Raw genomic sequence first — 15,817 nt, forward strand, 5'->3', positions numbered from 1 at the left:
AATGGTAGAAAACTAGACATGGTGAACGATAAGTTAAAAGCACTAGACGATCGTGTTTCCAAAATAGAGGTGACCCAGTCTGACCAGGGTTCTCAAGTTGCTATTCATGATAGTAGAATTGAAGTTCTAACAAATGAGAACTAATCCTTGAAATCACAATTATCAGTTCTTGTTGATGAGGCTAAGGCCCAGGGAAATGCAGTTTTGGAAATGTCGGATAGGCTTGTTAAACTGGAAATTGAACAGAGGGATAAAAACATAATTGTTTGGAATGCAGGTTGCGAAAGTGAAAATGTTGCTGTTGCTTTGTTCCAGGATATTGTTAAAGTGGGCTTAGAACAGCCTACAGTACCACCATTCAAAGTTATTCAGTGTAAGAAGGATGCCAAATTTTTCTAAGTTGAACTGAGTGACAAGGAAACAAAAATTGTTCTATTATGCAGTGCAAAAAAACTAAAGAATAAGAATATTGACCCATTTAAGGAATTGTTTCTTAGTGATGATGCTACTCCTGAGTAACGTCGGGCTAGAAAACTTTTATTTAATAAGCGAGCCCAGTTACGAGATGCAGGTTTTGATGCATAGGTTTCTAAATCTTTTCCACCTTGTGTTCAATTTAAACGACCTGATGGATCGATCGCTAAGTATTTTCAGAATGATGTAATTACTGAACTCGCTAGACCGGTTATTAGCCATGACTATGGAGGGCGTAGTCAAAAAGGTCGATTCGGAAAGCAGAAGTGAATGTTTTGCTTGTTTGTTGTTAATCAAGGAAAATTATATTTGTTTTTATAGTTTGTGATGTTAAGTTAAGTAATTTAATTGGCTGTTAGAGTTTAGATTGGATACCCTCTGTGTGATTATGTTGTGCTCTTTGGTGATTAATAATGATTGTTTTCTTCGCTTGCCTTTATTTAGAATTTATACCTTATTTCTTTTGGTGTTTTATTTTTTCATTTTTTCTTTTGATTATTTTTGTTTCATTTTTTGTTGTGAGTATTGAGAGAGTATCTTTAATTGTGATTGGTACATGCCCTTTTTGTCACCACAGGCCATTTGGATTTTTAATAGATAGTGGTTAGAGATCTTGTTCTACCCCTGGGGGCTCGTAGTATAATTGATTTGGAAAATAACAAGGTAAATTTTTTTAATTATTTTAATGAATGTATTAATAGAAGTTTGGACTTTGTGGTTCCAGCTTCTGACCCCCCTGAGGATTCTAAATTTGTTTTTAGTTATGATTTTCATGATGTTGAGTATCGGCATGGTGGATCGGAAGATTTTGGGATTTTTCTTTTGAATTGTCAGGGCCTAAATACGACATTTGATTTTTTAGCGAATCTAGGTAAACTTAATATTTTCCATGTGTTTGCTTTGACGGAGACCTGGTTGAAGTACCACAATTCTGCTCTTTTAGATATACCTGGATATACTTTGTTTAATCGGAACCGGGATTTACGTCAACACGGGGGTCTTGCGGCTTATGTTCGTGAAGATCTCCATGTTAGAGTCCGAGATGATCTAAGTGAATATAAGGAAATGGTGTGTGAAACACTAGTATTACAAGCTAAATTGAATAATGTTGATACATATTTAGTAATTGTATATAGGCCTCCTTCTGGTTCTATTCAAGAATTTTTTGAGAATCTTCATGAACAGCTGGCAAAAGTACAAATTAGTAATAACTCCTGTTTTGTTCTAGGTGACTTTAATATTAACATGCTGGATATGGAGTCTTCTGTGACTTCTCAGGTATTAAATTTGTGTATGTCTTATGGGCTGTTCCCAACGATTAATATCCCAACTAGAGTTTCTAGGACGTCTGCAAAACTTTTAGATAATATTTTTTCCAATTCACCTTTTAGATTGCCAAGAGTTCTTGTAAATGTGGAATCTGACCACTTTGGTGTTTTTGCAGATTTTGAAGTATCTATCCCTAAGCGAGAAACTCCTGAACGGAGTAAAAGAGTTGTAGTTTTTGATCGCAGTGCCATATTGAAACTAAAAAATAATATGGTTCATATTGATTGGGTATCTCTGTTTGGAAATGAGAGTGATATAAATACTAAATTTTCACTCTTTTATAGTAAGCTTTTAGAAATGGTTAAGGAAGTGGGTGCAGTGAAGAATTCGAATGGTCGAAAACATAATGGGAGGAAGCCATGGATAACGCATGACCTTCTTCGAAAAATAAATGTAAGAGATAGACTGTTTAAGTCACAAGCTTTAAGACCGACGGATGAGAATAAAGAGCGATACCTTGTTTTTCGTAATTGTTTGAATAATCTCCTCCGTGAGGCTAAACAAAAATATTTTAGTATGAAGTTCAATGATGTTAAAGGTAACCCGTTGAAAACTTGGCAAATAATCCGTAATGTCATAGGTCAGCGGTCTAATATTCTACCAACAGAAGTGACTGTTAATGAGGTTATAATTGCAGATAGTACTGGGATATGTAATGAGTTTCTAAATCATTTTTGTTCATTAGGCCTACAAATAGCCGAGATGATTTCCTCGTCTCCAGATGACCCACCCTTTGGATCTACTCTACCATCTCCTGCAAATGTATCGCTAAATCTAAAGATGATTACATTAGATGAGTTAAGGGATATTATCTATAGTATGAAAAATAGTTCGTCCGGTAGTGACCTAGTTAGCCTAAAAATTCTAAAATACATTTTCCCTGTATATCTGGTGTTCTGACATCACTGATTAATGATTGCTTCCGTCAAGGAAGGTTTCCAGATTGTTTAAAAAAAGCAAGAGTGACACCGGTTTATAAAGGTGGTGATAGAAATGATTTGGGTAATTATCGCCCAATATCAGTCTTGCCAGTTATTTCTTGTCTTATTGAAAAATGTTTTAGTAATCGGTTGACCTATTTTTTAGAGAAGTTTAAATTTTTGAATAATAATCAGTTCGGTTTCAGAAAATATATGAAGACAGAGGATGCATTGATATTTTTTACTAGTATAATTAACATAGCTTTAGATGAATGTTTTAAGGTTGGTGCAGTGTTTCTAGACTTACAGAAGGCTTTTGATACAGTTGACCATGGCCTACTCCTGGAAAAATGTGAGGTCTATGGGATCCAAGGTAAAGCTCTTGACTTTATACGGAGTTTCCTTAGTAACCGGTACCAGTTTGTAGAGATGACTTGTATACAATCAGGCGCCCGCCCAGTGACTAGTGGTGTCCCGCAGGGGTCAGTTCTTGGTCCGATTCATTTTTTATTGTATATTAATGATATGCCTGATTGTATCCCAGGTTGTTGTTTTAATGTTAGTGATATGGTCAAAAATCCCAGGAATGAGACGCTGTCATTATTTGCTGATGACACAGTTGCTGTTAGTACCGCGAAGACAGAAGAATTACTTCAGACATCGATGAAAGATGTTATTGAAAGGTTATATTCCTGGTTGAGGGTAAATAGATTAAAGATTAATCTGGGTAAGACTAATTTTGTTATTTTTTCCCGTTCACCAGATTTTTATCCATGGTTTCAGGATATTGCAACACAGTATGGAGCTTTAAAGCGGGTGTGTTCTTATAAGTACCTGGGGGTTTATATTGATGATGTTTTATCATTCAAGCGCCATGTATATTATGTTTGTAAAACCGTGTCTCGTAACCTGGGTATAATGAGAAAACTTAAGCATTTTTTTCCTCCTTTTGTTATGCGCCTTCTTTATTATTCCCTTATCCATCCATATATATTGTATTGTAGTAGCGTTTGGCTTGGAATAATTCATTCTATTGCTCGGCCAATACGAGTTCTACAAAACAACGCTGTTCGGCTGTTAGATGGCCTACAACCCCGGGACTCGGTACGAAACGTGTATGAGCGTGTAAAGATACTGCCAGCTTCTGGATTAAGGGAGTTGTATACACTTCTATTCATTTTTAGGATTCAGAGGGGTATAAACCTCCCGTGATAGGCCTAGTCAGTGAGTTACACATATTTTAAGTAGTAGGCTAAATATGTCACTGAGTTATATATTTCTGTATATAACTTATATAGGCCTAGTCAGTGAGTTATGTATATTTATAAGTAGTAGGTTAAATATGTCACTGACTTATTGCCTTTGCAAAACAAAAGTGATCCGTTTGTCTGGCCTCCTTCAGGCCATTCAGCATGTCCCCAGGTGGCGATAGGGGACCGCTCTACAGATATGTATGTTACCTCCATAGGAGGCATGGACCAAGGGGGGACCTTGTCACTGGGGGTCCATAATAGAATCTGGGGCTCCCTTGCACGGGGTCATAAATACAGGCGGAGTAGTAAGAAGGCCACTCAAATGTACACTCACCAGGGCCCCCTTGTTTGTCCACAAGTTCCATGAGTTGCAAACCTTTTCCCAGCAATGGGTTAAATTCCATGGTGATGCAGAACATCATCGTGGGAGGATCATCTATTAGAGGAGAACTGCGGCAGGCCGGAAGATCCAGATCACAAGACGATAACCTCTGTACAGAGTTGCATTGATCCATTCGGTACACTTACGAGAACTAAAGCCTTGCAGTTAACTCTCTTCCTACTTGAGAAGTGGTACCCATCGAGGAATTTATAGCCTAGTAAACGACACAGCATTTGCACAGGATTCTGACTAATTGACAATTCTTCTGGGATTGGTATGTTTTGATGGACGTCTTTGGGCTGAAAAACCTCTTCCTAGCTAATTTATCTGTTACGGGTTGCCTCCTCGTAGTAGCATAATATTTGTAGGCATGACTATATAATGAGTCGGAGGTAATAGGCTTGAGATTGTCTGTGTAGGATTTCGACTCTTGTTGATAGAAGAGCATCGCCAAGCGCTGCAAACCATGTTGTGACCAAGATGGGCCCAGGATTGCACAAAGCCTCTATTCATGGAGGTCCCAGGGACTTCTTGCTGTCCGGTTCTAAGCCGGCTTAAGCACTTCGGTGTAGACTTTAGAAGATATGTGATCCCCATCCTGCACTGGTATCCGGGATCATTGCTTTTCCTGAGGCGAAACAAATTTCAATGATTTAAAGAACATGAAAATTGGAACTTGGAATGTTACGACATTAAAAAATGACTATCGTATCGACATTTTGACTGACGAATTCAGACGATTCGAACTGGATCTATTATGAGTTTCAGAAACTCATATCCCAGGGGTAGGAAGCATGAAAATAGGTGATATAGAATTTGTTTACTCAGGCAGGAAGGATGGGTTACATAGACAGGGGGTAGGGCTCATGATGAATAAGGAAGCTGCTAAGTCTTGTTTAGGCTGGGAAGGTATTAATAATAGAATACTAATTGCTCATTTTATGACTAGAAAGTTCAAGGTATCAGTTATAGTAGTATACGCCCCTGTAGAACCGACTGATGGAGATACTAGTTACTCAGATGAATTCTACTTACAGTTACAGGAGCAAATAGACAAGGTCCCAGGTAGAAATATGATGTTATTGCTGGGAGATTTTAACGCCAAGGTTGGTAGAAATATGGATAGATGGTCTCCCAGCTTAGGTAAATTTGATGTAGGAAAAGAAAACAGCAATGGATACAGACTTTTGCAATTTTGTAGGTATAACAATCTAGTTATAACCAATACAGTGTTTGGTCATAAAATTGCTCATAAGTTAACATGGTATTCACGTGATGGTAAGACAGCAAACCTTATTGATTATGTTATAGTAAATCGAAGACTGGCAGGATCGATACAAGATACTAGGGTTTATAGGAGTGCTGTTATTGATGTTAAAAGTAAAGATCACCATCTAGTAGTGTCAAGGTTTAATTTAAAGCTGAAATATCGGAAGGGTAATTACCTCCCGAGAAGTTATGATGTTAGTAGACTCCAGGATGAGAATTTGAGAGAAACTTTCCAGGAACAGTTGAATACTAAACTTGAGAGTTTAAAATTTGATAATGTGGAAGATGGTTGGAATAATTTTAGAAAAATAATTTGTGAAGTTGCTGAAGGTGTATTAGGGAAGAAAGCTAGCACTGAAGCTAAGAATATTAGTGAAAAAGCTTTAAGTTTAATAGAAAGGAGAAAGGACTTGTACAAGAATTATCTGAGTGATAGATCACATGAAAACAAAAGAAATGTAAAGAAAGTGGAGAAAGCATTGAAATATGAACTAAGGAGGTGTGAAGTGGGGGCTATGGATAAAATTGCCGAGGATTTAGAAGATGCAGCTAGACGGCATAATAGTAAAATATTGTACTGGCACGTTAACAAATTGAGAGGTAGTAGTCAATCCGGACTTGTCCCAGTTAAAGATAGGAATGGGGTGGCAATTAGCGATAAGACATAAGCTAAAGCAAGATGGGCCGAACATTTTGAGAATTTGCTTAACCAAGATAGAGTTGCAGTAAAAAATATAGAGGAACCTTAAACAGTTTGTGAGACCTTGGATGTGAAGGAAGATTTGTTTTGTGAGGAGGACTGAGAAACAATACTAAAAGGATTAAAGAATAATAAGGCTCCAGGTTTTGAGAGGGTAGTACATTAGTTTATTAAATATGGTGGCTCTGTGGTTAGAAATAAGTTATTGGAGATTATGAATATGATTTTTGAAAAAGGGGAAGTACCTAATGATTTTAGGAAAACCTTAATTAAGCCACTTTATAAGAAAGGTGATAAAAGTGAGTGTGGTAATTATCGAGGCATTAGTCTGGTCTCTGTAGGTAGCAAAGTGCTTAGTAATATGATACTTTTTAGACTGAGAGATGCCGTAGACAAAGTTTTAAAAGAAGAGCAGTGCGGTTTTAGAAAAGGTAGAGGATGTGTTGACCAAATTTTCACTCTTAGGTTAATAATTGAGAAGTGCCTGAGTTTTCAAACATCGGTGGTCCTCAGTGTTATAGAGTATGAGCAAGCGTTCGATTCTGTTGATAGAGGAGATTTAGTAAAGGTTTTATCCTTGTATGGTATACCAGACAAATACATTAAAGTGATCAGTGCTATGTACGAGAATAACACTGCTGCGGTTAAGTTAGGAAATGAGGTTAGCAGCTGGTTTTGTATTAAATCAGGAGTTAAGCAGGGTTGTGTTCTATCCCCCTTTATATGGATTATTTTGATGGACTTTGTTTTAAGGAGCACAGGAAAGGCAATGGGAGACCACGGAATCAAATGGGGAGGAAAAAGTCTCCTGGACTTGGATTATGCTGATGATTTAAGCATCCTAGATGAAAGTGTGAGCAAAATGAATGAAGTTTGAGAGGTTTTGCGAGTTCAGGGTGCTAGTATTGGTTTGAAAATTAATGTTAGGAAGACCAAGTCACTAAGGCTAGGAATAAGTGAAGATGAAAAGGTGACGTTGGGTAATGAAAAGATTGATCAGGTGGGCAGTTTCACTTAACTTGGTAGTATTATTAGTAAAGATGGTGGGAGCAGTGAAGATGTTAAAAATAGAATAGCCAAGGCTCAGGGTGTTTTTTCACAGTTAAAAAAAGTCTGGAAGAATAGGAAGATAAGTCTGCAAACCAAGATTAGAATCTTAGAAGCTACAGTGATGACAGTGGTCAAATATGGCTCTGAAGCATGGACGCTCCGAAAAGCGGATGAAGATTTGCTAGATGTTTTCCAGAGAAATTGCTTAAGGATTGTTCTGGGTACCCGGCTGACTGACCGTATTTCAAACAATAGGCTATACGAAAAATGTGGTTCAATACCGCTTTCTAGGTCTATAATGAAAGAAAGGTTGAGGTGGTTAGGGCATGTTGTTCGGATGAAGGATGACAGATTGCCGAAGATTGTTCTTTTCGGCCAACCATCTAGGGCTAAACGGAAAGCAGGTCGTCCCCGTCTGGGTTGGGAGGACGTCATAAAGAAAGATTTAAAGGAAATGGGAACTTCGTGGGCGGGTGTAAAAAGGGAGGCTTTGAATAGATTGGGGTGGAGGAGGAGCGTGCGTAGCTGTGTTGGCCTCAGGCGGCTTGGTGCTGCGATGAGTTGTTAGTAGTAGTAGTAGTTTTTATAGCTTGGCTAACCTGAGATCTTCTGTCCATGATTATGATACTAGGTCATCTGCAGAGATTAATATTCCACTGGTAGTTTCGGCCCGATCGATGTTTTCTTTGCTTCACAGGGGGATCAGAAGTTGGAACCATCTTGATCAAAATATAAAAAATATAGGTGATATTTCTTCGTTTAAGATAGTAATTAAAGGGATGCTTTTTAGTAAGTATGATTTTTTTTTTTTTTTTTTTTTTTAATAATGATTTTGGTAAATTTTTATGGCTCCTGGGGGTGATGATTATGAATATGATTGCAAATTTAATGAAAATGTTATGGTTTAAGGTTTGTGGTGCTGTTTGGGGACTGTGTTATAGATAGGTTATTATTTTTTTAGTTTTTTTCTTTTATTGTTGTTTTGTTATGTTAGTGTATTTTTGCCACCCCCTTGCACAAGTTTTTACTTCTTGGGGTGGCCACTAAACTTATGTTAAATTGATTGTTTGTTTAAAATAAATCTCTCTCTCTCTCTCATGGAACTAACCAAAGCATTAATTAATGCATTCTTGGCGCTTTTCCTTTTTACGATTAAGCCGCAGGTTCATTAGCCTTTTTAAGGCAAAGTTAGTCAAGTGCCGTCAAAATTGATGACAAATCAGGTTGCCTCTTGACGGTATGTGGCAAGAACCGCCATAACTGGATTAACTCTGATTCGTTACTTATTTCGAGGTCGCGTGGACAACTTCCCATAGATGAAGACAAGGTTTTATATTTAATGACATCAAAGGTTGGTTTTCATTTCGTCAGAAGACTTGAAAACATCACACTAAATAATCAAAAACAAATCTTAATAACTTCAAAAAGATTGTCAGTGATCTAATAAAAGAAATTTGACTTAGACTCTAACATAATTGCTAAATATTGTTTTATGGTTTAAAGCAACGGCTAAAATCTGCAAAACACACATTATAATTTGCCAACAACTTCAACGGTTACTTCAAAGGAGATGCAATATCGCATTATAAGACTCAAAAAGCTGCTGTATTGCAACGAGGTAGGAGCCTCTGGCTAGAAAAAAATAAACCCTAAATGGCTCCGAAACGTCTCAGCCAACAATTAGCTCAACAACACAGAGCTTAACTTCATTTGAAACTTAGGAAGTTTCATAAAATTAAGTTAATAAACTCAGGTCAACTTAAGATAATAAAGTGGATTAAGTAATAAAGTGAATATAAAATTCGATAATAAAGTGAATTAAGTAATAAAGTGAATACTGACCCTGTCATCCTTAAGATGATGAAATTCATAGTCTAGCATTTCTAGCTCTTCTATCTAAAAAATAAAATAAAACAATAATCACAAGAAACACAATCTTGATCTGGCCATCAGTGCACAACTATCACAGAAATAAAAATTAAGCTAATACGACAATTTTGTAGATATGTCTTAGCCCCATACAATTGATAAAAAAATGTATTGCTGCATGAGCGAAAATTATCCACTGAGCTGAATGCATTGGGGATTAATATTTTTTTTTAAGAGAAAAATAGTTTTATCGGTACACAAAAAAAGAAAAAAAATTAGTATTTGTTAGACCCTGGAACTAGAGCTTGTTGTAAGGGGTTCTACATGGTAATCAACTTATATGAAGCATATCAACAAAAAAAATTCCTAATTTTAATAAATAAAACGAAATTTGTCGTGGCCACTACAAAGTAAGCTGGCAAAGCTGAATGTCTTTTTTCTTTAATAGATTGTATCGCACAGCTCATACGTTAAGGTAGGATCCAGTGATTAAAACGGTCCATCTGTAGGTCTTTTGAGTGTGGTATTTTACATATGCCCTATTTAGACGAACATGACATAACTATAGAGAGATAGGTACTTGCTTCAAAGCACTCTACATAATAGACAATCTGAGGGTAGGCCTCTAAGACAGTGGTTGCCAGCCTGTGGTCCATGGACCACTGGTGGTTCATAAAAATGTTTAAGTGGTCCACGAAGAAAAAGGATCATTATTAAGCCATGTATATTTTTTTGTATTTGAATATAAAAAAGAAGAATTTTTAAGGAAACTTATCATATATTTAAAATTCAAAAGTTACGTTTAATATTATAAAGCTTTATTGCGACTGGAAGAGGCTAACAAAATGGCTGCTGTACATTCTTGAATCAACACTCATCTATGTAAGGATTTACTGAACGATTTCTACTGTTGTATATTCTTGAATCAGCATACATCATGACTAGATATATTTCCTTATGCCTTTCTATTTCTGTGAACAAATTTCTGCGAAAAAGTTTCATTCTATTTCAATTTTCAATCCAGTCTCCAGTATTAATTTAGTTCCTAAGAGACATATACGTTAGTTATTTTTTGTGGCCCAGCATAAGCTTCTTGGGCCTTTGAAAATAAACTGATACTTATGTGAGCAAGTGTTCTCAAAGTTGAAACAAGTGAAGTGCAAGCTATCAATTTGAAAATTACTTAATTAATGGATTTTCCTGAAACTATTGAGTATGAAAAGGCAAGGACCCATAATGTATGAGAAAAGGCAAGTAATAATTTTGCACCATCGGCCAGCTACCACAAACACTGAACGCTACCCAAACACTGAAGGACTGCAAACCAGAGACAAGAGGTATATAGAATATAGAGGTAATATGGTTCACTAGCATATTTTGTTCATTACTACTACTACTACTAACAGCAACTCATGGCAGAACTAAGTTGTCTGAGGTTAACACGGGTGCAGACGCCCCTCCTCCATCCAAATCCATTGAAAGCCTCTTTACACCCTCCCAACAAGTTCCAATTTCCCATAAATCGTTCCTTATGACCTACTCCCACTCCATTTGGGGACTACTTACTTTTGTTTGACCCTATAAAGATGGCCAAATAGGGCAATGTTTGGCAGTCTGTCATTCTTCATCTGCAGTGTTCCTTGATTCAATACAAAACGAGCAACTAACATTATTTCCTTAAACGCAGCGATGTTACTCTATGAATTAATCCGGTATACCATACAAGAATAGGACCTTAACGAAAACACTTCTATCAGCTGAATCAAAAGCTTGCTCATAATCTGTAAAACTGAGGCCTAAACGGTCTGGTGAATTAGGCACTTTTAAATTATTAATCAAAGACATAAAATTTCGTCGACACATTCTTTCCCCTTCCTAAAACCGCACTGTTCTTCTCTTTAAAATTGTCTACAGCATCTCTAAGTCTAAAAAGTATCTACATACTAAGGAATTTGCTTTTTACAGAAACCAAGCTAACACCTCTTTAGTTACCACACTCACTCTAATCACCTTCCTTATAGACGGTTTTAACTGAAGTTTTCCAAAAATCGCTAGGTACTTCCTCCTTTAAAAAAATCATATTCATAACTTTCAATAATTTATCTCTAACTTCACGACCGTCATATCTAAAAAAAAAATCACTTATTTCACTATCAGCACCTGGTACCTTATTATTTTTTAATCCTTTTAGAACTGTCTTCAATTCTTCCTCACAAAATAAATCTTCCTCTACTTCCAAAGCATCATAAACTTTTTCCAATCTAAACGCCTCTAACGCCGAGCTAACCAAGCTAACACCAAGCTAACGATTATTTTTTAATCCTTTTAGAACTGTCTTCAATTCTTCCTCACAAAATAAATCTTCCACTACTTCCAAAGCGTCATAAGTTTTTTCCAAGTTAAACGCCTCTAACGCCAAGTTAACCAAGCGAACACCAAGCTAGCGATTATTTCTTAATCCTTTTAGAACTGTCATCAATTTTTCCTCACAAAATAAATCCTCCTCTACTTCCAAAGCGCCATAAATTTTTTCATAATTTTCTATGCCATTTCCTGTAACTTTATCGCGGTTAAGCACATTCTCAAAATGTTCTGCTCATCTTTCTTTAACTCTTTTCTCATTACTAATTTTTGTCCCGTTCATGTACTTAACTGCGACAAGTCCAGATTGACTATTCCCCTCAATTTTTCAACGTTCCAACGCAATATTTTACTTTTATGCCGCCTGGCAAATCTTCAGCAATTTTATCCATGGCCTCAAATTTTAGCTGAGCCCCTGCTATTTTTCTTCGTTTTTAAATCAAACAGCTCATCCTTCTTCACCTTTACTGCAAAGAAAAACTAGGAGTATAATACTTGAGACATTCTGTTCCTTACCTTCGTTGTTTTCGGAAATTTAGTCTAAATCCTTTTCCCCCTCCCTTACTTGTACTTGTGCTTACAGCAAGACCAAGCGTTTTCACCTCACCCGGCATCCAAACGAAGCTTCTGAATGAGGGTTCTCCCATGATGGCCGGTCTTGTGCCAATTCTTTGGTGAACTTTAGCCATTGCTTGTCCTAATTGTGACCTAATATACGGAAATCTCCAGCAGGTTCCCCCACCCAAAAAGAAAAATCCTGGGTACATACATGAATGTATCTGTGTTATGTTTTTTTTTTTAAAGAGAATATAGTTTTCTTTTTGAAGTAAAACATTTTCTACAACGTAGTTTTTTAGAAATATCAGTCAATGTAAAGAATGAGTGAAAACTTAATTAGCTAAGGAATCGACATTTCCAAACATTGTATTAAGGTAAGATAAGATAAGATTTATTGCTGAAAAACGGCTATCACAAGCCCAAAAGGGCCGAATTCGCACTTTAGCGTCAAATAAAGCGAAAAAAGAACAACAAAAACAAACAATCAAAAAACAACAGAACAAAACAGAAAAAAACAGAAGCCTAATGCCTGAAATAAGGTAAAATGCTATTTCGGAATCTTCTCTACAGCCCAGAGCACACATCAGTTAGAAATCATCTTTTTAAGCGGAATAGTCTTATAGTGGTCATATAGCCACGTCCAACAGGGAGTAAAAAATGTTCTGATTTCACCGACAATACTGCCTTTTAAACAATCCTGTGTCTCCGTTTTCACTTTGCAATTTTACTAAAAATTGTGTTAATGTGAGCTAACATGAAATTGTTACGAATAGTTCTTAGTAATTACCGTTAAAACACTAATACGTTGTTTATTAGTAAAACGTTGTTTGTTGGCGTTACTGGAAAGCTCTTGGAACGTAGAAAAAGGGACAATTTTCTGTAACGCTCTCCTGTTAAATCTATAGATCAGAAAAATCCGGGATTAAAGATCTTTTCATAAGCTTTATGACGACCAAGAACTTAGCTGTTTGTTCTATCAAATGTAATCTATAGTATCTTGTATGTTTCAAATCTTGTATGGGTAACTTATTAGAATGGAAACTGGTGCTAGTGCCGACAAAAAAAACTGTCAACATCATCTAGCGTTTGGCGGCACTTGCCATTTTTCAAGATCTGTAGCCATTTTTCTGCCAGGAACCAAGATCAGACACTCATTAATACCCTAATTTTCCCAATTACGCTAATTCAATTGGTATAAATGTATGACTACGCCAGGTCATAGGAAGACATGTTAAGAAAGCCATTCTTACTTCATTTTATGCGAAACTATTCTAGTTAACACATTTTCCAGGAGGAGCCCCTACATCCTCATTATTCTCACTGTTGTACAACTTCTTTAACAAAATTGTGGTAAATAAGCAGATTGCACTGCATTTATCCGTTTTGAAATAGTCTATATATGAAAGTTAAACACCATCACTGCCATCTACCAAAAACATACAAATAGACAAATTTCATAAATTTAGGTTAGGTTTGGTCACATTAGCTAGATGGCTCTTGGGTGTTTGTTTTATAAACGATTTTCAAGACTTGGAGAATAGGCCTAAAATGAAAAATGTGATTGAAAAACTGGAAAAATAAGGAAAATAGTAAGGATAAAGGTGCTCCCCCTGGAAAATGTGTAAACTAGAATAGTTCCGCATATTATGAGGTTAGAATTTTTTTCTTAACATGTCTCCTAATAACCTGGCGTGGTCATACATTTATACCATTAAATTAATTATCCTTATTATTACACTGAAACAAATTCCAAGTATCGGCAGATGCTAGATGGCCTTCATAGTTTTTTGGTCGACACTAGCGCCAGTTCTTACTCTTATAAGTTACCCATACTCTTTGGTACGTTGAATAATGCTGCTGAAGAAAACTGGCTATAAAAAAATAGAAATGGCAAAGGTACAATCTTCGCGCAATTCAAAAAAAAAATAACGTCAAACACAGAGAATACTGTATGATATTTTAGTTTTAGAAACCCCTATTCTTGAACAATTTGAAACATTGTTTGAGAAAAGTGTGGAAGAATTTTAATGATGAGATTCTAGGCATTGGAAGAGTAAAAACATAATTTTTAAATGTTTCTTTGTAACTGCAGCCAAATTTTGTATTTCAGTTTTTAATTTCATTTTTATCCTTTTTTTGGAGTTTGAAATGCTGTTTTGCGTTTGAAATCCCAATTCGATTTGAAGTTCCCGCTTTTAAAATGATCTGCCAAATTAATACGTTCCGACCGATGAGTTGATAAATTAAAGAAATACATTTTATATCTCATGGTTTTACAGATTACTACTACTACTAACAGCTCACAGCAGCACCAAGCCACCTGAGGCCAGCACAGCTACGCACGGTCCTCCTCTATCCCAATCTATTCAAAGCCTCCCTTTTTACACCCTCCCACAAAGTTCCCATTTCCTTTAAATCTTTCATTATGACGTCCTCACACCCAAGACGAGGACGACCTGCTTTCGTTTAGCCCTAGACGGTTGGATGAAAAGAATAATCTTCGGCAGTCTGTCATCCTTCATCCGCACAAAGTGTCCTAGCCATCTCAACCTTTCTTTCATTATAGCCCTAGAGAGCGGTATTGAACCACATATTTCGTAGAGCCTATTGTCTGAAATACGGTCAGTCAGCCGGGTACCCAAAACAATCCTTAAGCAATTTCTCTGGAAAACATCTAGCAAATCTTCATCCGTTTTTCGAAGCGCCCATGCTTTAGAGCCATATTTGACTACTGTCATCACTGTAGCTTCTAATATTCTAATCTTGGTTGGCAGACTTATCTTCCTATTTTTTCAAACTTTTTTTAATTGTGAAGAAACACCCTGAGCCTTGGCTATTTGACTTTTAACATCTTCACTGCTCCCACCATCTTTACTAATAATACTACCAAGGTAAGTGAAGCTGCCCACTTGATCAATATTTTCATTGCCCAGCGTCACCTTTTCATCTTCACTTATTCCTAGCCTTAGGGACTTAGTCTTCTTAACATTAATTTTCAAATCAATTTTGGCACCCTGAACTCGCAAAACCACTAAAAGTTCATTCATTTTGCTCACACTTTCCTCTAGGATGCTTAAATAATCAGCATAATCTAAGTCCAGGACACTTTTTCCTCCCAATTTGATCCCATGGTCTCCCATTACCTTCCCTGTGCTCCTTAATACAAAATCCATCAACATAATCCATATAAAGGGAGATAGAACACAACCCTGCTTAACTCCTGATTTAATACAAAACCAGCTGCTAACCTCATTTCCTACCTTGACAGATTGTTAGCGCAAAATATTTTGGTTACTGTTGTATTATCTGTAATACACGCGAGAAGTGAAGTTTGGTTAATGCCAATGAAATAAAACAAAATAGGGTAAAAATATAATAGTTTAGAAAAAAATTTCGGCTATTTTGCACATTGGAGGGGGGGGGGGGGTAAAGCATAGCATATTTTAAATACGTAATCTAACCTAACCTACGTACGTTTTTTTGCCCCTAATCCCCAAAAAACAGAAGTTTAAATATTGTAAACGCAGTGATAAATCACTGTTTGCAATCATCAGCATAGAAATTGTCTGTTGAAAGAAACCTGTTTGAATAGTTTCTTTAGCACATTCGCTGTAGAATATCGCGCGTGTGTTACATATAGTACAACAGTACC

The sequence above is a fragment of the Artemia sp. Qi Xiang Cuo genome, chromosome 20, assembly GCF_049724085.1.
Source record: "Artemia sp. Qi Xiang Cuo chromosome 20, ASM4972408v1, whole genome shotgun sequence".
NCBI lineage: Eukaryota > Metazoa > Arthropoda > Branchiopoda > Anostraca > Artemiidae > Artemia > Artemia sp. Qi Xiang Cuo.